This window comes from Myxocyprinus asiaticus, chromosome 39 (assembly GCF_019703515.2).
Source record: "Myxocyprinus asiaticus isolate MX2 ecotype Aquarium Trade chromosome 39, UBuf_Myxa_2, whole genome shotgun sequence".
NCBI lineage: Eukaryota > Metazoa > Chordata > Actinopteri > Cypriniformes > Catostomidae > Myxocyprinus > Myxocyprinus asiaticus.
Genome location: NC_059382.1, coordinates 16,822,209 through 16,839,952, shown reverse-complemented (window position 1 = coordinate 16,839,952; position 17,744 = coordinate 16,822,209). Strand labels below are relative to the sequence as shown.

At 40.9% G+C, this 17,744-nt stretch overlaps 1 long non-coding RNA gene across 1 annotated transcript in view; it reads right to left on the bottom strand.

The window, feature by feature from the left end:
- Window positions 1-581: 581 nt before the first annotated feature.
- Window positions 582-17,744, bottom strand: part of LOC127430297 (uncharacterized) — a 78,698-nt gene continuing 61,535 nt past the window's right edge. The window contains exons 7-8 of the long non-coding RNA XR_007895432.1: window positions 3,856-4,160; window positions 582-3,046 (exon numbers count right to left, since the gene is read on the bottom strand). This is a non-coding gene — a long non-coding RNA (uncharacterized LOC127430297). The remainder of the gene's footprint in view (window positions 3,047-3,855; window positions 4,161-17,744) is intronic.

Below are 17,744 nucleotides of genomic sequence, written 5' to 3'. Positions count from 1 at the left end.
TTTAAGAAAGAGACTTTAGAGTATTCCCAGTTATGTCTTTATGTGTGTGTGCACTCATCTCTTGCCACTCTGCCCCTGATTACTGGCAACAGCCCCAATGTCTGTGCTAAAAGTTATGTTGTGAAGAGAGAATAATAGAGAGAAAGAGGGGAGGTTGAAAGAGGGGGTGTGAGAGGGCACAGGGTGCAAGACACAGGAAGTGGAGAAAGATGAAGAGACCAGAGACAATAAGATGTACAAGGGTGCTGTGGCAGAGGAAGAAGAGAAGAAAACACAAGCTGAAAAGAGAGAGAGAAGAACAGAGGAGAGAGGGAGAAGACAACATGCCAAGGAGGAACGTGGGAACAGCAGGAGGGTCTGAAGAAGGAGTAGGGCGTGTGTATATGTGTGTGCATCTGGCACTTGCAGGCGGAGAGATAGCTTAGGTCAGGCTGGCCGGACGTATGTGTTTGTGTTCGGCTGAAGAGGGATGTGAAACCAAGAAAGCCCTCACTGGCTATGTTCAGAGTTGGAACATAGCCATCACAGAGATGGACATGGACAAACACACAGTGCATACACATGCGTACACCCACAAAAAACAGCCCTGACACTCATGCACATCTCCCTCAGAAACAAACAATCAGTATTCAAAGACATTCAGTTAATCAGATGCAGTGCAAAACATTTTATTTGAGCTGGCACAGAGAGGCTGGCTGACATCTTGGTGTGGGGTACAAACAAGACACTGGAATGATAATAGCTGACTGTTTTCAAGTCGAGATCCAGGAAAAGTCAAAATGCTCAAGGTTACAGCAGAATCCCAAAACAGGATGGGCCCTGCTTAAGTTTAGTTTGCTATCTGGGGGCTCTTAATTGTGATGCCCTCTGTGTGGCACCAGGAATAAGCAGACGTCTGCCCTGAAGTGCTGGGGGGCTTGATGCTAGCAACCAAAGAATGAATAATGCTCAACCTATTTAAAAAATGACATTAGGCAGACAGTCTGACCAACATGATCATACAGGAACTCAATATGCTGCTACCGCATGTTCCAAGTACCCTGACCTGACATCGACCCCATTATACCGAATGACTAAAGTTGCCAACTTGTTGCCATGCGAATACTGGACGATTAAGCATTTTGAGCACTTAAATACGGGAGCATTTCGGTGTATGTAGGGGGTGTGGGTTTTGGTGTCTCCCTCAAACATTTAACCGCTTAAACACAGGACATGAAACATCCCATATGGGATGTCTTCATTTTACTGAAAATATGGCCCTCTCGGCTAATCCAGGACAGTTGACAACCCTGCAAATTACTGAGAAGTGGCAACTCCCATCAGACATCTTTTCAACAATTCAAATGTTATTACCTTTTCCTGTGATGCTACTGTGCCATGGGTTCTGATCCCACTGAAACCAGGAACTAATTGCTTTCACATAATCAGTGATGAGTGTGATTCAGAGGTAGTGTTTTCCCTCTAAGATTAAATTTTTACTCCACTGATGGTTAGGTTTGGGCTTGGGGTTTGGGTTAATTTAATATGGTATGCTGTTGACTCTATTACATCATTTACTACTAATAAATCTTGTTTTACAACTTGCCTTTGGTGCCAATCTGTGGACATTGATTCAGTGGTTCAAATTTCAGTAATCACAGACTGTTTTCATCTGAAGAACTTTCGACCTACTGTCAATGAATTCACTGTGAGATCAGTCTGATCTGACCTGAGGAATATGAACGTGTCCTGTTGCAGACCACCACTTCCTGCTTAGTAGATCCCACTGCAGGCTGTCAATGGCACATCGCGGCACTGTGGCCTTCCGAAAATGTCAGCCTTGCCTTGTTGCCCCCCCGCCATCTGGGAATTCTGACAGTCACTTCCTGTCCCTGTACTCCAGAGCGCAGTGTCCTCATGGCCACAGAGGCATGCTGTGGTCCTCCCCCCTTTCCTTTGTGCGCTCTAGAGAGGCAGCCAGTTAACTGTAGAGGAGCAGGCAGAAGGACCCATTATTGCAGTGGGTGGAGAGGTGGCGCTTTAAACGATGAAGCTGCTCGTCATTGTTTCTAGTTTGAAAGGTTGGACTGTCACACCCAGGGTACAAAGGAGTGCAAGGAGGGTGGATACATTTAGAAAGCAAATACCAAACATTCTTATGCAGACTTTCTTGTGTTTGTTCCTGTGATCATGATACATGAATGTGTGTGCTTTTAGAATGCTATTGCATAATACACTGACAGATCCTCTTACTCAGGAACAACATGTATTGCCAGCTATGCACTCTAACTCAGTTGAACACAGTTTTAATCGTGATTCTCAGTTCCAGCAACATAACAAGAGCATCCCGGCTGGTACTTCAAGGGTTAAGTCCCCCTGCACTGGCTAGAATGTCTTGGCCATTTCCTGTGGGCTGCCCAGCCCTGACCTGCTGGCCCAGGTCCGGCCGCACACACACGTAGACAGCAGAACCATGCATCCTGTCAGACAGTGACACCCCCACGACTCCTCACAAACTTACATAAAAACACATGCATAAGTGTCTCCCTTCCCCGATTGCCTGATACAGACAGCTCTCTGCAGGCATACATGGAATCTGTCCAACCAGAGGCTCAGGCTACAGGTGCCTCTTGAGGGAAATGTTACATTAACAGCATCAACCATGCTTACACTCAAACAAACACCCCAGGTCAACTAAGCATCATTTGCCTCTCTTTAGCTACACTCATGCATCTATGCCTTGAGTGTGGACAGAGGGGAGTGGGCGCACTTGTTCCTGTACATCCATTGCCATCTGTGTGAGAGCCCAAACGGAAGGTGTCAGGAAACAAGGCCAGAGTCCAGAGGCCAGAACAATGAAGGTGAACCATTCTATTTTACTGTGCAGAACAGGCTGTTACCATTTTCACATGTGTGTGCATTTGTCTGGTTCGTCCATCAAGCCTGTGCTGCCATATCTCGGTGTTTCCTGGCGGCACGATGTGTCGTTAGTGTTGTGGGTTGCGTCTAGCACGTCAAAGGTCGCATCTCGTGTCTTGCGTGTGGTGGGATCTGCTGCATTTACGGCCTTAAAGGGAGTCAAAATTAAAATTCTGTCATTTACTCACCAACATTTTGATCCAATTTTTGTGTTTCATGGAACAAAAGAAAGTCATGCTGGTTTAGAAGAGTACACAATTTTCATTTTTGGGCAAACTATCCCCGTTAAGACCTACAGTACATCAAATGCAGGGTGGTGCTGAAGTCTTTGATTCCATTGACATGTTTACAGGCTTAACATATTAACACCCCTCTTAAAGCAGCAATGGGCAGCCCTTGGCTAACAATGTTTTGAAGCACGCTTTCCTAACAGAAGGGATATCTTCATCGGGTGTGCCATATATTAACTTATAAATGGGTAAAACATGACTACATTTACAACCAAACTTTGGCTAATTCAAAGCTCAATCTTGCTCTGCAGGTAAATAACCCATTTCCAAGTATTTCTCAAAAAAGGCATAAACATTTCATAAGCACATCTTTTACCAAATGATTGGGACTCTACTACTTGGTAACTTTTTTGTTTTTTGTTTCTTAAATAAAATGCTCCAATTTTCATGTCTGCAACCCATATGTAAGACTGATTCATTTAGTAGTTTACTGTTGTAAGCTGCTCCCTTTGATGAATAGGTCCAGATAATATGTTGCAATTATCAGGATAGGACCAACCTGTGCAAATAAAACATGCCAAGTGTAAATCTAGCTTCTTGTTCTAGATGACACCCGGCCCTTGAGTTACCCCGTGTGTAATTAGATGCATGTCAATGTATTGACTGATCCTGTCATTATGACTCAACATGGACCCGAACAGAGACGAAATGGAAGCCACTGTCACACCTTTCCATGTGTTATCCACCTTCCACTCAAGGACTCTGGGAATAATTCAGACTTCCCCTTGATTTCGCTCCATCTTTCTCTTTCTCTGCTGGTCTTGATTCTTTGTGTTCTTTTTCTCTCCATTCTTTCTTCTCTCTGGAGCCCTTTTCTGTTTCAGGCCCTCGTCCCCTGTTGGACCTTGCCTCTCCCTCTCTCCCACATCTGGACAGACAGCTGCGGCTGGCCGGGTTTCAGCACTGGGGGTGGGGGTGGCTGCTTGCAGCAGGAGGGTGGGGAGAAAGCTATCCATTGCAAAGCCCAGGGCACTGTAAAAAAAAGGGGCTAATTTATGAAAAAATAGAGGATTTCACACATACACACATACCAAGTATACAGCTAAAAGTGTAAAAAAAAAAAGGTTAAACTAAATCTCTCCATTCTCCCTCAGTCTATCAAAGTGTCTCCCCTCACACTATTAAAGTGCATTAAAGAGGGCAGAGAGGAAAAAAGGGAAGGAAAGAATAAAGAGGGAGTGAAACAATGAGACAAGAGATGCAGGTGAGGGCACTGATTTCAATGTCCTATTTCCACATCTTATATTCATTAATCTGTTTAACCCAAGGGCTTCTTTAGAGCCAAGCAGAGGAAAAGACAGACCGACAGTATGGGGAAAAAAAATACAAACGAAAAGAAGAGTAGGATAAAATAACATACTTCTCCAGTCTCACCGTTTTACGTCTTAAGAGGTAAGCTTAATCAGCCCTCCATCTCTATGTGCACTGAATTAATATTGCATGCATTCTTCTTTACACTGCGACTGTTGTTTTGATATAGATGGGTGCCTTGACGTCACAGTAGTGTGGTCGACGTTCTAATCGAGTCCAAGTCATTGTGTGGGAAAGTGCAGGATGTGTGCACTGGCTATAAGTTCCACCTCCCTGTTGTACCAGTATGATGGTAAAGAGGTCTTTTGTTTCAATTAGCTCTCTATGGTCCACTATCTCCATTCTGCCTAAAGGTTGTGACCTCTGTTGGAGTTCACACAAGGACAATGAGGTCAGGCTTTGGGTTTACTGCAGAACAGCAGACTTGGAGCATGTGGGGAGGCTATATGAATATGGAAAAGATTTCCCTTACAGTTTTGCATTTTCCAACTCATTTTGTGGAATGCCAAGACGGCTAGGGAGCCCAGAACAGAGCATGAAGAATCTTGCATGGTGAGATCATGGCGCTGGTGAGGGAAGTTGTAGAACAGGTCCAGGAAGTCGGAGAGGGAAGTGAGCCAGTTAGAGTAAGGGGTGTCTGTAAGTATGGCTATGTTCAGAAAGTAAAACTAGCTGACAATTTACTGAAAACTGTGAGGTATACATGGTATACTGCCTACTATTTTTTTTTTAAATAGTAAGTGAAACAGTAGGCATTATTCCACAATAAACATTTCAAAGACTTGAATTCTCATTTGTTGTCACATGACTTCATTATGTTACATGTGAGTGACTTCATAGATTATTTAGCCTGAGACGGACCACTTGTATTAAAATGATGAGAGAAATTGTAATGGCCAACATGGTGGGTGTTGAAAAGGACATCCCACCTTAGAGGTAAAGGAGCCAATCACCTTTCAGATACAGATATCACCTGTCAGTTAATTCAAGAATGCACATGCGTGATTTGAGCTAAAGAAGCACAATTTATGATACCAGTTTTGTCAGATTTTACTGCTTATTTAACATATGTTATTGTATCTTAATCTTGACCAAACCTTTTGGAGATTTTGTTCTTTAATTTTTTTTGGCAGCAGTTTTATAACTCTAGTGCATCAAACGTGAAGCAGCACTGTTTAGATGCACAGATTTTAGCTCATCTTCTCAGTATGTTTGATCATTGACAGCTTTAAAAAAAAAAAAAAAAAAAAAAAAGGATAGTTGAAAATAAAATATATTTTTGGTTTCTATTACATAATGCAGAAGTTACCAGGATTTAGGCCTACATTGTTAACCGGTGTTATGTCATCATGACAACGAAGTTGGAATACTGAATAACTTTACACAGTGAGTATGCAATGTTATCACACTAGATTCATGTTAATAACTTCTGTTTAAGTATTGCAGCAATAATTTTGAAACAGTTTGTAGTTAATGTTTTGAGTAATGGACCTGTTTACTTTCATTATACAGTATGTACAAGCCGGTGCCACACTAGCCGATGTCATACCTCCGAATGAAAAGAGAGAGATCTCAGCAAAACAGTCGGCAAGTGTGACACCCTCAGCAGAAATTGAGTTGTTTAAAGTCTGCTAGTATGACTGTGGCTTTCTTAAATGCAAGAGAAAAAGAAAAATGGTTTGAAATAATTTTCTTTGGTAATCAGCAATATGCCACAAATGCTGTCAATAAACTTTTACTTGTATTAAACCCAAAACATTCCTTGTAATAATTAATATATATGAATTTATGTTAAGTCTCAAAGCAGTCCTGGTTTTGATGGCAAGTGCTGTTCTCGCTTCATTCTCAAAAGTTTGAACAAAATATCCATATCATCTTTACTCTTCACACATTCACACTTTTTTTTTGTTATTAAATTTTTTTATTGATTCCATCCACAGAAACAGATAAACACAACATAAAATATGGAATCAGTTATATAAATTAAACCCCTCCCCCCGAACATCCCCCCACCCGACACAAACACGCACTACAGTGATCACTTACAATTATAACATAAAAAAATAAAAATAAATAAAAACAAACAAAAAATATATACTTTCAAAAAAACAAGAGTGCACATACATATCAAACTAAAAATTAAAAATTAAAAATCAAAAATTCCTCTCCACTGCCCCTCCCCGAGAACCCTCCAAAAAAGCTAAATATCCACCCCACCTCCTATTAAACAAATCCCATTTTCCCAACCTTCTATAAATCGCCTCCACAAATGCCGCCACCCCACTCATCTCTCTGCAACACTCCCGAAACGAGGGTGCCCCAGCCGTCTTCCACCCCCTAAGAATGATTCGCCTGGCAACCATAACTCCGGCCAGGACCCAACCTTTCAAGTGGCTATCCCCAAAATTAATGACCGCCCCATCACCCAAAATGCAGAGTCTGGGGCAAAATGAAAATTGAGTGTCCAAAACGTCACACATAAATCTCTGAATCTTCAACCAAAATTCTTGTATCTTAACACATCACCAAAAAACATGGGTTGTGTCTCTGTGATTGGCATCGCCAGCAGGTGGGTGTATCTTTAAGACCAAGTCTATACAATCTAAAGGGTGTCCAATATAATTGATGCAAAATCTTAAATTGCATCAGATGCACCCTTGCATCTCTAGATGTAGACTTGATGTTTTTTAGAATCCTAGCCCACACTCCCTCCTCCAATACCAAGTTTAAATCTCTCTCCCATAATCTCTTGAGAGAAGTTGAAGCTCCGTCCCCCAGACTCTGAATTAGCAGGGAGTAATATACTGATGCCTCATGACCTTTTCCAAAAGCAGTTATCACCACTTCTAGAGTTTCTGCCCCTTTAGGGGGGTGTATGCTACTCCCAAAAATAGTACAGAGCAGGTGGCGCAGCTGTAAGTACCTAAAGAACTGAGATCTGGGAATCCTGAAATGTTGGACCAAATTTTGCGTATTTACCTCCCTCTCAATCCACTCTGACCAGCAGAAAGGGGACTTATTAAAATGTAATTTTGGGTTTAGCCATATGCTCGAGGCAACATTTAAATAAATGTCCGAATTAAACACTCTTGACACTTTTGTCCATATCACATGCAAGATAACGGGTTGCAACTTAACTTCTCTGGTTAGTTTAATAGAAAGGCTTTGCAATGGCAAAATAAGGGCAAGAACTTCCTGTTCAATACCAAACCAGGGAGGAGCTCTCTCAGGTGGAAGCGACCAATGAGACCAAATGTCTGAGACCAAATGCATAATAATAAAACAAAATCTTGGGTAGACCTAGCCCACATTTGTCAACCGGCCTATGTAACTTATTGAAATGTAATCTGGGACGCTTACCATTCCAAATGAAGGACTTCGCTATGCTATCGAATTGCTTGAAATAAGTGAGGGGGACAGCTACAGGGAGAGACTGTAGCAGGTAGTTGAATTTTGAATACAATTAATTTTAATAACATTAACCTTCCCAATCATAGATAAATGTAATGAAGCCCACCTGTTCACATCGCTCGAAAAACTTTTTATTAAGGGGTCAAAATGTCCTGTTTGGGCCACTGGAAAACACCCAGCTGAAAAGCTGTTACTGGACAGTATGCTGTCAGAGCCAAAGCTTTGGATTTAGACCAATTGACTCTGTATCCTGAGAACTTAGAAAAGGAATGAATAATTCTGCGGAGGCAAGGCATAGATCTAGTAGGTTCAGAGGCAAATAATAAAATGTCATCTGCATAAAGCAAAAGCTTATGTGTCATACCTCCCGCCATCACCCCTGGAAAATCATCCTCCTTTCTTATCGTGGCTGCTAATGGTTCCAGTGCAAGACAGAACAATAATGGGGAAAGAGGACAACCCTGCCGGGTGCCCCTATCCAGAGTAAAATAATCTGAAATTAATCCATTTGTTTGTACCGCCGCTACCGGGTGTCTATAAAGTAACTTAATCCATCCAATAAAAGTCTTCCCAAACCCGTATATCTCCAACATCTTAAAAAGATAATCCCATTCTACCATATCAAATGCCTTTTCAGCATCAAGTGAAATGGCAGCGACCGGAGTCTGATCATTTGCCACTGACCACATAATATTGATGAAATGCCTAATGCTATCAGAAGAGCTGCGGCCCCAAATAAACCCCACCTGATCTATATGTATAAGAGATGTCATAACTTTACTTAATCGGTTAGCCAAATTTTTTGACAAAATTTTAACATTTAGCTGGATCAGGGAAATTGGACGGTAACTCTTACACTTGCTTGGATCTTTGTCCTTTTTAAGAATCAGACTGATCCGGGCTTGTGTCATGGTTGGCGGAAGCTTTCCATTCTTTAATGATTCCGTATAATCTTCTAAAAAAAAAAATGGAGCCAGTTCTGTAGCATAAGATCTAAAAAACTCAGTGGCAAAGCCGTCTGGCCCTGGAGCCTTGCCTGTAGGCCTCCAAGGTTATCTCAGAATCAAGAGAATTGTTTTACTCCGTCGTCAGTTTAGGGAGTTCTAATGGTTCCACAAACTTTCTTATATCTTCAGTAGACGAAGATTTGGAACTATAAAGATCAAGATAGAACTCTTTAAAAGCATTATTAATATCAATGGCTGAGGTAAATATTTCACCACCAGCAGATTTCACTGAGGGAATGGTAGAAAAAGACTCTCTCTGCTCTATAAATCTAGCCAAAAGTTTCCCTGCTTTGTCCCCCGATTCAAAGTATGACTGTCTTGCCCTGAATAGCCAAAACTCCACCTTCCATGACAAAATAGTATTATATCTGTAATTCAGTCGGGTCAGTTCTTTGAGGCCATCAGATGACATTCGGCACTTCAGCTCTGCCTCAGCATTTTTAATATTCCCTTCCAACTCAACGAGTTCTCTCGCTTTGAATTTTTTGATGAATGAGGCATACTGTATGATCCGACCCCTAAGAACTGCCTTAAGTGCCTCACAAGCCATGCCCACAGAGGATACTGAGGACCAGTTGGTCTCCATATACACATTGATTTCAGCCTATACCATTTGTTGGAAATCAGGATTTTGCAAAAGGGATACATTAAAGTGCCAACTATATGATTTATTTTTCTTCGTATGTGGCAACACCTCTAAACTCACCAGGGTGTGATCTGAGACTAAAATTTCCAGTTGAGCAATCCACAACAGATGAAATGAGGGCCTTAGATATCAAGAAAAAATCTATTCTAGAATAAATCTTATGGACTGATGAAAAACATGTATAGTCCCTCCCAGATGGGTTTAGAAGTTTCCAAATATCTGTAAGACCAAGATTTTTACACATCCTTTGAAGCGTCAATGTGGCTCTAGGGGGCTTCAACAGATTAAAGTCTCCTCCCAATATTATATAATGAGGGGTGCCAGTGGCTTGCAACATCCCTTCAAGATCAATAAAAAAGCCATGATCATCAGCGTTAGGTGTGTAAATATTAGCCAAAATCAATCTTTGCCCCTGAATTTCTGCTAAAACAATAATGACTCTTCCTAATTTATCTTTAATCTGTTTGAGACATTTGAATTGTAGATGTTTACTTATCAGTGTAATGACTACCTTGCTCTTATTTGATCCAGCACTAAAGAAAACCTCATATCTTCCCAAATTTTTCAGCTTCCTGTGGGGATAAATGCATTTCATGAAGAAACACTATGTCCAATTTTTTACATTTAAGAAAATAATTAACCTTCCTTTTTATGGGATGCCCAAACCCATTCACATTCCACTTTGAGAGTGATAATCCACTCATATTAACATTTGACATTTTGACATATTAAAAAAATAGATTGTGTGTCAAAAATGAAATTATAAAGACCACATTCCAACGTTAGTGCAACAATCAAACCCCGAACTTCCCCCAGAACCAAACAAACAGAAAAAAGAAAAACATGCACATTAACCCCGTGCACGACAGCGCCAACCAGCGTCCATCACTCTAAACTCAAAAAGTCCATGTACGCCTACGAGAGCCCCCGCAACAACTTTGCCATCAGATTGCTCAAGTCTGGTGCTTCTGTACAAATTTTGTGAGACAGAATTACATAACAGAAAATAATATACACAAAGAATGTGAAGATTAATTCACAAAACTGTGTCAAAGGTGTGTTCCTCCATAAAACAAATTCCAGCCGCTAGCGGAACCAGCAAAAACAAAAAACAAAAAACAATTCCATTCAGTTTCCTCGGGCAGTCCAACGAATGTTCAGTGAGCTGGCTGTTCATGAGTGAAACAGATGATGTAATCCTTCCAATGTCCTACAAAAAATACTCCACAAAAACAAACTCTAGGCAATAGGAGGCATAAACACAAGGAACATGCAGATTCATCCACAACTGTCCCGAAGGAGTGTTACTCCACAAAACAAACTCCAGCCGCTAGACGGAACCAGCACAAAAAGAAACAAAACAGGCACCCAATTTTCTTGGACGGTCAAGTGTATATTCAACGAGACAAGCTATTTGGGGGCAACGTGAGAAACACACTATGACTTCCTCAGTCTATCGATTTTATGAAAAACATTGCTTGTTGTGGGCATGTAAAAATTTTGCGGCCATCATTAGTATCTATTCTCAATTTGGCCGGAAACATCAGTGCAAAAGCGATCCTCCGTCACTGCAAGAGTTTCTTGAAGGAGTGTTCTACACAAAACAAACTCCAGCTGCTAGGCAGAACCAACACAAAAAGAAACAAAATGGTGCCCAGCTTCCTCAGAGAGTCGAGTGTATGTACAGTGAGTTAATCCACTCTGGGGCCACATGAGAAACACCAAATGGCTAACTCAACCCATTAACTCTATGAAAGACAACGCTTGATGCGGATATTTAAATACTTTGCGGCCAACCTTAGTATCTATTCTCAGTTTGGCTGGAAACATCAGTGCAAAAGTGATCTTCCATTGATGTAAATGTTTCTTGCATTCCTTGAATCGATCACGTTTCTCTCTTGTCGAATTCGCAAAGTCTGGGAACAAGAAAATGCTGTGATTCTTCTAAGAAAGCTTTCCTTTACTCCTCGCCTCGTGTAACACGAGATCTTTATCGGATGATCTCAGAAATGTGGCCAGAATTGATCGGGGCCTGTCTCTCTCCACGGATCTGCGAGCCGGGACTCTGTGAGCTCGCTCGAATTCCAGCTTATGGCCTGTTATGTCGAGCAGACTCGGGAAGAGCTCGTCTAGGAATTTCACCATATCTCTGCCTTCTTCATGCTCAGGATTTCCAACAGTTCGGACGTTATTTCGCCTACTGCGGTTCTCCAAATCCTCCAGTTTTTCCAAAACGCACTGTAAATCTGTCTTGATCGCTAGCGGATTAGCAGCTAATTCCCTCTCCGATGACTCCAGATAATCGATCCGTCTCTCGACTTCCCCGATTCTTATAACCAACTCAGAGAATTTTGTTTCCATCGCCGTAATCGATCGACGTATTACAGCAAGATCCTCCAAGTCAGCTATGACCTTCACCAACATCACAGACATGCTCTCCAGTTGCCGTTGGATTTCTCCTGTCACACCATACAAACTGAGTCCCTGGTCTGCGGGCCTGTCTGAGGTTTCAGCTTGAGCATGTAAGTGTCTTTTAATATCTCCAGAGCCCGAGGATTTTGAATTCTTTGACATGTTGAATTCAAAGAACAGATATATAGCAGGGTATATCGAATCTCATTGGTTTATGACATAAAAATGATTCAAAACTAGCAAAGTGCGCAGAGCTCGCCATTAACATGTCTGCTCCTCGCATGGCGTCACGTGACTCTGCACGTTCACACTTTTGTCCCATGATTGATATACAGCAAAATATCCCAAAACTCTTCAGTTTTTGCTCCTCTCAAATTGATGTTCATCCATCTCTATTGTGAGTGTGTTGTGGAAGTAAGTTCCCCCCACCTTGCTACATCTTTTGACGCCCATTTAATTTTTATTTTAAATCTGAGGTGTGAACATCTGAACTAGGGGCATTTCATGATGCTTTAAAATGTTTTTAAACAAAGCTTAACTTATCATTTGGCAGACAAACAGCAGTCTGATCAAATAATTAATCAAAAAGAGAAGTTAAAAATTGTGACAGTACTTCCAGTTTATTAATTTCACTGGCAATGGAATTTCAAGTCATGCGCATTGCATTGTGAGCTACAGTAGTGTATACTGTATATTTCTGCTAATGTTTTAAGTCATCCAGGTATTCTATGCATACTGTGCAAAGGATTCATACTAAATATAACAGGAACAATAAGGGTAGTATGGTAGTATGTCATTCCAAACACAGCATATGTTTCTGTGAAACCCAGGGAGAGGGAGAGCGGGTGAGTAAGAGCAAGTGTGTGTGGGTGAGTGTTTGTGTATAGGGGAGAGGCAGAGAGTGTGCTGTTCGCAGGGCTTAGGAAGGTGAACCCAGGCTTCTCTCTGTACAGGAAGCCCTTGATTAGTGCTAACGAGAATTGCAGGCCATATTAATGCAGCCACACACCTCTTCTTACCTCCGCCTGCCATCTGCAGCACCACCACTGCCTGCCAGACCCCATAAACCCACGCATACAATCACATAGTGCAGACACACACACACACACACACACATGCAATAATACACTTTACACTCTTTCTACACAAGCATACCTCACATTCCCACAAATACCCTGTATCCCCTTATCAGAAACTCACTGCACACACTTCACACTTTTCAACCCTCAGAACAAAAGCTTGATCAAATCCACAAACCCCATTGCATTATAGCCCATATGTGGTGTTGAACCCCTTAGATGAGGTGGTGAACACCATTTGCATGGAGAATAACCGGATGAGGATCAAAGTGGTGTGAGAAGATGGTGCAATGGAAAAGATGGAGATGGAGAAAAGGTCTGTCACACACTTTATTGCTCCTGCAGATGGTAGAGCGGGTTGTTCTCACACACACAGACATGAATACCCTCAAATATTCTCCTCACACTCCCACACACATTAACACATGTTTCACATTCAGATAGGCCATGTGGAAATCTCCAGCACCACTATCCTTCTCACACACACCTACACAGAACAAAAACACACATGTATGTTAATAAAAGGCTGGGCTCTTAGCTCAGATGAGATGTTTTTCAATCGGTCATACTGGAGGAGCGCTGGTCTTTACCTTAGAGATTAACATTTGCCACACACAACTGTATGGACATGTACTAGCCCATAACTACTGTAATGACAGAACATAACACCAACAAAGACAATTAAACTAACATAAATCTAAACGGGTCAATCCGGTGAGAGTGAAGTAAAGCAGAGCAGTGTAATAATCATCTCATACACTACAGTCAAGCCATTTATCAATTTTTGCCACTCATAATTTATTCGTCTCTGTTTTTTGGCCTTTTTGCCATTTTAAAGCAATATTTCAAGCTCAATACAAATTAAGCTAAATTGAGGTTACAGTGAAGCACTTACAAAGGAAGTGAATGTGGCCAACTTTTGGAGGGTTTAAAGGCAAAAATGGGAAGATTATAATTTTATAAAATCACTCACGAGTTAGATTTGAACTCCTTTCACCCCCATTAGCACAAATAATGTGCCTAAGCATAAGCACTAACCACTACTTCTCTGACTGATCATGACTGATATTTCCATAATTTTTTGCACTTAATATTATTAACAAAAAGGACTAACAATGTATGTTTGGTATTTTTGCTATATCTTTTTTAAGTAATAGTGACAGTGGAGGTAGGGAACAACCTAAGCACCAGACCAACATCTTGAAGCACATGGAGCTGCCGGGTTATGTCAATGACCTAACAATGTTTCTTAATATTTTTTCATGATTGGACTGGCCATTTATACTGGTTTTCATCCATTAAGGCTGCATAGAGGAAAGGACTAAGTAACTCAGTAACTGATGTTCTTAGTTTGGTGCCTGTCGTGGTGTCTTACATCAACACCTTCATCATCCTCTAAAAGTTTTCCAAACAGTGTCAGCCGAAAAACATACCAGACCTTAAGCAACTCTGTCATACATTTCTCCAACACTCAGAGAATGGATGTGCAAATGTGCTAATGTTATTGGAAATAGAGAGTGTAACTGTGTGTTTACGTATCTGTGTGCATGTGTGTGTGTGTGTGTGTGTGTGTGTGTGTGTGTGTGTGTGTGTGGTCAGTTACAAACGTGTCTAACTTTGAATGAGGTCACATGTCAGGGTAAATGAGAGGCTGTTGCCCTGTGTGTGCAGTACATAATGCATGACAGGCAGTTTGACAGGCAGTGTGAAGTTTCTGTGTTGTGTGTATGGAAAGTGGACAGCAGTGTGTGTGAACCCCTGAGGGAGACAGAGGGTTATTATAGTTTAGATTTTTTTATGTATAATTTTAATTTATAGTTTATTTCAATTTGTCCTTTTAATTTAGTTTTGTTTTATTATAAATGTTTGCTCCATGATTGCTCGATTTTGATTAGTATTCTTTTTCAGTATATTTAGTTTTTATTTAAGTTTAAGTATAAACTAAATATTGTAAAGTTAATGCTGATGTTATCTAAATATGTCTAATTGTGCTGTGCCGATGCAATCATATATCGATATTGTGATTTTCACCATATTGTTTTGATACTTTAGATCCTTGTTTTAATATTTTTATTGATCTATAAGTGTATTCACATGTCTAACAGTTTATTTTTGAAGAAGCAGGATGCTAAAGAAGTGCAAAAGAGTGATTGAAACTGAACCTTGAATGCTGAAATGCAGGGTCATTCTCAATCACGATCCATTAAGATATTGTGATGTATCGCATTATTTTGAATCGTGATATACGTATCACGATAAGAATCATATTGTTAGGTGCTTGGTGATATCCAGCCCAAATGTCTGATGCTGTTAATTTCTCAGGGCTGTCTAATGTTATCACTATATAGTGACATTTTTATGCTTAATGAGGGTGAGTTGTAAAGGTTTTACATTTTTTAATATACTATATCAAAAACTAAACCTAAAATTAATTAGTAATAATTATTGTTTGTAAAGTTTGTTTTAGTTAAAAAGTGTTTTTTTAGGTCACATGCACACTAATCTGTTTTTGTTGGAAAAATCTGTTTTCAGTTTCCTAATGTCATCGTTTCCTAAAGTAATGGAGAGTGTTTTCAAATGCCATTTTAGTGCGGATGAATAAAACATTGCAAAATCATTGTGTTTCAAACAAAAGGTATTTAGTTTTGTTTCTGTTTTGTTTCAGTTAATGAAAAAATTTTCATTTAGTTGTCGTTAATGATAATAATACTGTTGAGAGAACGAGCCGAGAGTAATCCGACAGAAGATGAACTGAGGAAACACATGGCATGTAGAGTACTACTGTATATCTCTAATTACATAAGAGGATTGAAAAGATGGAAAGAGAAAAAATGACAGGGACTGGAGGGAGGGCAAAAGAGAGACAATAGTAGAGGGGGTATCCTGTCTCTGATTTACCCGGCTATGATAGCAATGAGACCCAGACAACATTCTGATGTCACCCCCTGTTTTCTCGACCTGCCCAGTAACTCCCGCACTTCCTGTCCCCAGAGCAGTGATGTCACAGGACAGCTGGGGATGTCACGTCCACTGCCTGGCCTCCCCAGCGCCCTCGCTCTCTCTGTCTTTCTTCCATTCTTCAAAATTTCAATCCCTCTGAGACCAGGGACTGTTACAGAAGCACGTACCACAAACAAACACTCACATTGAGTAAAAAAACATACATGCAAAACCCTTTTGGAAAAATACAGTGGCCCCAAAAATATTTGGACACTTAAACCACATTCAAAAAGGTATGGATTCCATTACATTGACATCAACAAACAAATTATGCTACAGGTTTTCAGAACTGATTTTTTGCACCCATTGTGCAATTACTATTAACCAACTTGTCCCAATGTCATTTTTCAGTGGAAGTTCACACAGGTGTCCTAGCAGAGTAACCACTGGGGTGGTTCAATTTACTGTGAACATGTTCCACTAATGTTTGATGGAAAGTGTCCAATCATTTTTTTTTTTTTTTGGATTATTCAACCAATTTGGAATGCCCAATTCCCTATGTGCTTTTAAGTCCTCGTGGATGCGTAGTGATTCGCCTCAATCCGGGTGGCGGAGGGCGAATCCCAGCTGCCTCCGCGTCTGAGACCGCCAACCCGCGCATCTTATCACTTGGCTTATTGAGTGTGTTGCCATGGAGACATAGCGCATGTGGAGGCTTCACGCTATCCATTGCGGCATCCACGCTCAAATCACCACGCGCCCCACTGAGAACGAACCACATTATAGCGACCACGAGGAGGTTACCCCATGTGACTCTACCCTCCCTAGCAACTGGGCCAATTTGTTTGCTTAGGAGACCTGGCTGGAGTCACTCAGCATGCCCTGGGATTCGAACTAGCGAACTATCGAACTCCAGGGGTGGTAGCCAGCATCTTTTACCACTGAGCTACCCAAGCCCCTCCAATCACTTTTTTATCTTAATTTTGAAAAACATGCTATAAAATTCATACAGTTTTAAGTGTGGCTTAAGTGTCCAAACACTTTTTGGGGCCACTGTATGAACATCCTCAAACACACATACAGTACCTATCTACTTATACTGTACAAGCACATCCACACAACATGCCAAAATCAACGAATGTACAATTAACTGATTCACCGAGTTTTGGTAGCAGTTACATTAAATGCTTTATAAAAATGCTAATAAATAAATTTAATAATTTTATGTCATAAACATTATATCAGAAAATAAATGTCTCTGATGTTCAGTCCATTCTATGACTATGGCAACCTGACCAGAAAAACATCTGTGCAGGGGTTGACAATAGCCTGTCTGTTCTTACTGTACATACTGTTTCTTAGTCTCACGTTACAAGGTTAATTTTAACTGCTTTAAAATGGTCCTTCAGTTCTAGCAGAGTGGATGACAGATTTCACATAAAGAACTTGAGTCTCTCTCTCTCCTTACTGTTTTATCAGAAGTGGCATGTTTGCTTTGCTCATTAAGGTTGAGTGACAGTGAATTCCTTGCAGCTGGGAATGAGACAGAGACTTAGAATGAGACTAAGAAGAGATGGAAATGAGAGTGAGACAGAAATTGAGGTGAGCCTGGCACTTGAGAAAGAGATAAGACTAAGACAGAGACAGAGATGAGACTTGGACTGAGACAGAGATGAGACTGAGAATGTAACAGAGATGAGACTTGAACTGAGACAGAGATAAGACTTGGTCTGAGACAGATACGGGACTG